Source organism: Arachis stenosperma, chromosome 2 (assembly GCF_014773155.1).
Source record: "Arachis stenosperma cultivar V10309 chromosome 2, arast.V10309.gnm1.PFL2, whole genome shotgun sequence".
Taxonomy (NCBI): Eukaryota; Viridiplantae; Streptophyta; class Magnoliopsida; order Fabales; family Fabaceae; genus Arachis; species Arachis stenosperma.
In genome coordinates this window covers 84,823,917-84,829,916 of record NC_080378.1, presented here as the reverse complement: position 1 = coordinate 84,829,916, position 6,000 = coordinate 84,823,917, and positions in this window count along the sequence as shown.

Here is a 6,000-nt window from a genome sequence, read left to right as displayed (position 1 = left end):
TTTCCTTCTTTTTTTTTTCGAAAATATATTTTTTTTTTGTGTTCACTGCTTTTTCTTGCTTCAAGAATCAATTAGATGATTTTTTTAGATCCTCAATTACAGTTCTCTTTTTCCTCATTCTTTCAAAAGCCAACAATTTTTAACATTCTCAAAACAACAAATTCAAGAGACATATGCACTGTTCAAGCATTCATTCGGAAAACAAAAATTATTGTCACCACATCAAACTAATTCAACTAGTTTCAAGGATAAATTTCGAAATCCTGTACTTCTTGTTCTTTTGTGATTAAAGCATTTTTCATTTAAGAGAGGTGATGGATTCATGGGACATTCATAGCTTTAAGACATGAATTCTAAATTTTATTAATTATGAATTAAGAACAAGACTCAAAGATAGATATAAGATGAGACTAAAAAAAAGATAAAAATAGAAAACAAAACAAAAAAAACGCAAAAAATAGGCTCCTAATGATAGAGGTTTTCACAGAGTTAGGACTCAACAACCTTGATTTTGAGAAGTGGATGCTCCCTCAACTTGGGAGGAGAGCTTTTGGCGTTTCATCTCTTGGAGTTCACGCCCCTGCTTCTCTTGTTCCTTCAGCAATTTGCAGAGCATGCAGTTCTGATTCTGCTGTTCTTCCTTAAGTTGCTCCATAGTCTCTTGCAACTTGGTGATAGATGCTTCTAGGCTGGCCCAGTAGCCAATTTCAGGAAATTCAGGGAGGAACTCCTGCGCCCTCCTTTTGATAGAGTTGTCTTGCATTTGTCCTTCCATTGACTTCTTGGTGATTGGGTGTTCAATGGGTATGAATTCATCTACTCCCATCTTTACCCCAGCCTCTTTACAGAGCAAGGAGATCAAGCTTGGGTAGGCCAATTTGGCTTCAGTGGAATTTTTATTTGCAATTGTGTAGATCTGACAAGCAATCACATGATGAACCTCCACTTCTTTTCCAAGTATAATGCAATGAATCATCACTGCTCTCTTGATAGTGACCTCAGAACGGTTGCTAGTGGGCAGTATGGAACGCCCAATAAAGTCTAGCCAACCTCTTGCAATTGGTTTGAGGTCTCCCCTCTTGAGTTGGTTTGGGACACCCTTAGAATTGGTTATCCACTTAGTTCCAGGGAGGCATATGTCCTCTAGAACTTGATCCAACCCTTTATCTGCTCTCACCATCCTCCTATTAAAGGATTCAGGATCATCTTGCAGTTGAGGCAGTTTGAAGATTTCTCTTATTTTGTCCAGATGGAAGTACATAACTTTCCCTCTGACCATGGTTCTGTAGGTATGGTAAGCAGTTCCAGTCATTCTCTGCTTATCTGTTAGCCACAGATTTGAGTAGAATTCCTGAACCATGTTCCTTCCAACCTTTATCTCAGGATTGGTTAGAACTTCCCATCCTCTGTTTCGAATTTGCTCTTGGATCCCCGGATATTCATCTTCTTTCAGATCAAACTTCACTTCCGGGATCATTGACCTCAGTCCCATTATTTTGTGATAATGGTCTTCATGTTCTTTGGTTAAGAACTTCTCTTGATTCCAAAGATTCTTTGGATTATTCTCTTTTTTTCCTCTTAAATTGGTTTGTTTTCCCTTAGGAGCCATGATCTTGATGAATCTTGGCTTTAGTGATCACGGAAAAGCACACCAAACTTAGAGGTTTGCTTGTCCTCAAGCAAAAGAAAGGAAGGAGGAGAGAGAGGAGAAGAGCAAATTCGAATGGTGTGGGGGAATGGTGAGGCCGAACCTGTTTTTATAAGGGGGGGAAGGAGATTTCGAAAAAATTGAAAAGAGATTTGAGAAGATATGGAGAGGAATTGAGAGAAGGGTGAGTTTTTGAATGAGATTTGGGATTGATTTGAAATAGATTTGAGGAATGGTTTTGATTTTTGAAGATTTGAAAATGAATGATGAATGGTTCAAGTGTGATTTTGTAGAAAAGTATGGGTAAGAAAAGGAAAGTTTGAAAAAAATTGGTTTGAAAACAAAATTGTGGTCCCCCCACCTTTCTGGCGTTAAACGCCCAGAATGGCACCCATTCTGGCGTTTAACGCCCATTTGTTGCTCCTTTTGGGCGTTTAACGCCCAGCCAGGTGCCCTGGCTGGCGTTAAACGCCAGAATTTCTTTATCACTGGGCGTTTTTCTAAACGCCCAGGATGCTGCACACCTGGCGTTAAACGCCCAGAATGGTGCCCATTCTGGCGTTTAACGCCCAAAATGGCACCTTTACTGGCGTTAAACGCCCAGAATGGTGCCCATTCTGGCGTTTAACGCCCAAAATGCCCCTTACTGGCGTTTTTTTGCCAGTAAGCTCTTTTTCTCTGCTTTTTGAGCTGAATCCTTCTGTAACTCTGTGAATTCCTTTATTTTTGATACTTGCCTCTGTAAAAACAAATCATATATCCTCCTAATGACTGGGTTGCCTCCCAGCAAGCGCTTCTTTACTGTCTTTAGCTGGACTTTTACTGAGAATCACTCAAGTCTCAGTTTTGAGCATTCCTGCTCAAAATTGCCTTCAAGATAATGCTTGATTCTCTGTCCATTAACAATGAACTTTTTGTCAGAATCAATATCCTGAAGCTCAACATATCCATATGGTGATACTCCTGTAATCACATACGGACCCCTCCACCGGGATTTAAGTTTTCCTGGAAACAATCTGAGCCTAGAGTTGAAGAGCAGAACTTTTTGTCCTGGATCAAAGACTCTGGATGACAACTTCTTGTCATGCCATTTCTTTGCCTTTTCCTTATAAATTTTTGCATTTTCAAAGGCATTGAGTCTGAACTCCTCTAGCTCATTTAGCTGGAGTAATCTTTTTTCACCAGCCAACTGAGCATCCATGTTTAGGAATCTTGTTGCCCAGTAGGCTTTATGTTCCAGTTCCACGGGCAGATGACAGGCCTTCCCATACACCAGTTGGTATGGGGAGGTTCCTATAGGAGTCTTGAATGCTGTTCTGTATGCCCACAGAGCATCATCCAAGCTCTTTGCCCAATCCTTTCTTCGGGCTATCACAATCCGTTCTAGGATTCTTTTTAGCTCTCTGTTAGAGACTTCAGCTTGCCCATTTGTCTGTGGATGATACGGAATTGCCACTTTGTGGCTAATTCCATATCTAACCATAGCAGAGTATAGCTGTCTATTGCAGAAATGAGTGCCCCCGTCACTAATTAGTACTCTGGGAACACCAAATCTGCTGAAAATGTGTTTCTGGAGGAATTTTAGCACGGTCTTGGTATCATTAGTGGGTGTAGCAATTGCTTCTACCCACTTAGATACATAGTCCACTGCCACCAGAATGTAAGTGTTTGAGTATGATGGTGGGAATGGACCCATGAAGTCAATTCCCCATACATCAAACAATTCTATCTCTAATATCCCTTGTTGAGGCATGGCATATCCGTGAGGCAAGTTACCAGCTCTCTGGCAACTGTCACAGTTACGCACAAACTCTCGGGAATCTTTATAGAGAGTAGGCCAGTAGAAGCCACATTGGAGGACTTTAGTGGCTGTTCGCTCACTTCCAAAATGTCCTCCATACTGTGATCCATGGCAATGCCATAGGATCCTTTGTGCTTCTTCTCTGGGTACACATCTACGGATCATTCTGTCTGCACATCTCTTAAAGAGATATGGCTCATCCCATAGGTAGTACTTGGCATCTGAAATTAATTTCTTTCTTTGCACTCTGCTGTACTCCTGGGGTATGAACCTCACAGCTTTGTAATTTGCAATATCTGCAAACCATGGAGCTTCCTGAATGGCAAAGAGTTGCTCATCTGGAAAAGTCTCAGAAATCTCAGTAGAAGGGAGGGACGTCCCAGCTACTGGTTCTATTCGGGACAGATGATCAGCTACTTGGTTCTCTGTCCCTTTTCTGTCTCTTATTTCTATATCAAACTCTTGCAGAAGCAACACCCATCTTATAAGCCTGGGTTTTGAATCCTGCTTTGTGAGTAAGTATTTAAGAGCAGCATGGTCAGTGTACACAATCACTTTGGATCCCACTAGATAAGATCTAAACTTGTCAATGGCATAAACCACTGCAAGTAATTCTTTTTCTGTGGTTGTGTAATTCTTCTGTGCATCATTTAGAACACGGCTAGCATAATAAATGATGTGTAGAAGCTTGTTATGCCTCTGTCCCAATACTGCACCAATGGCATGGTCACTGGCATCACACATTAATTCAAATGGCAATGCCCAATTTGGTGCAGAGATGACTGGTGCTGTGACCAGCTTAGCTTTCAGGGTCTCAAACGCCTGTTGACACTGTGTGTCAAACACAAATGGTGTGTCAGCAGCTAGCAGGTTACTCAAAGGTTTTGCAATTTTCAAAAAATCCTTTATGAACCTTCTGTAGAATCCTGCATGCCCAAGAAAGCTTCTGATTGCCTTAACATTGGCAGATGGTGGTAATTTTTCAATTACCTCTACCTTTGCCTTATCCACCTCTATTCCCTTGCTTGAAATTTTGTGCCCAAGGACAATTCCTTCAGTCACCATAAAGTGACATTTCTCCCATTTTAAAACCAGGTTAGTCTCTTGGCACCTTTTCAGGACAAGTGCTAGGTGATTAAGACAGGAGCTGAATGAGTCTCCATATACTGAGAAGTCATCCATGAAGACTTCCAGGAATTTCTCCACCATATCAGAGAAGATGGATAGCATGCATCTCTGAAAGGTTGCAGGAGCATTACACAGACCAAAAGGCATCCTTCTGTAGGCAAACACGCCAGAAGGGCAAGTAAATGCTGTTTTCTCTTGGTCCTTAGGATCCACTGCAATTTGGTTGTAACCTGAATAGCCATCCAAAAAGCAGTAATAATCATGACCAGCTAGTCTTTCTAGCATTTGGTCTATGAATGGTAAAGGAAAATGATCCTTTCTAGTGGCTGTATTGAGCCTTCTGTAGTCAATACACATACGCCACCCTGTGACTGTTCTTGTAGGAACCAGTTCATTTTTTTCATTATGAACCACTGTCATGCCTCCCTTTTTGGGGACAACTTGGACAGGGCTCACCCAGGGGCTGTCAGAAATAGGATAAATAATCCCAGCCTCTAGTAATTTAGTGACCTCTTTTTGCACCACCTCCTTCATGGCTGGATTTAGCCTCCTCTGTGGTTGGACCACTGGTTTGGCATTATCCTCTAACAGGATCTTGTGCATGCATCTAGCTGGGCTAATGCCCTTAAGATCACTTATGGACCAACCAAGAGCTGTCTTGTGTGTCGTTAGCACTTGAATCAGTGCTTCCTCTTCCTGTGAATTTAAAGCAGAGCTTATAATCACTGGAAAAGTGTCACCCTTTCCCAGAAATGCATACTTCAGGGATGCTGGTAGTGGTTTAAGTTCAGGTTTGGGAGGCTTATCCTCCTCCTGAGGAATTTTCAAAAATTCCTTTGTTTCCTATGGTTCTTCTTGATCAGGCTGAGCATCTTTGAAGATGTCTTCAAGCTCTGATTCTAGGCTTTCAGTCATATTGATCTCTTCCACCAAAGAGTCAATAATGCCAGCGCCCATGCAGTCATTTGGTGTGTCTGGATGCTGCATAGCTTTCACAGCATTCAACTTGAACTCATCCTCATTGACTCTCAGGGTTACTTCCCCTTTTTGTACATCAATGAGAGTTCGTCCAGTTGCTAGGAAAGGTCTTCCTAGAATGAGAGTTGCACTCTTGTGCTCCTCCATTTCCAGCACCACAAAGTCAGTTGGAAAGGCAAATGGCCCAACCTTGACAATCATATCCTCTATTATGCCTGATGGATGTTTAATGGAGCCATCAGCAAGTTGGAGGCATATCCGGGTTGGTTTGACTTCTCCAGTCAACCCAAGCTTTCTGATAGTGGATGCGGGTATTAGATTGATGCTTGCTCCAAGATCACATAGGGCTGTCTTGGTACAAGCGCCTTCTAATGTGCATGGTATCATAAAGCTTCCTGGATCTTGAAGCTTTTCTGGTAAGCTTTTCAGGATGACTGCACTGCAT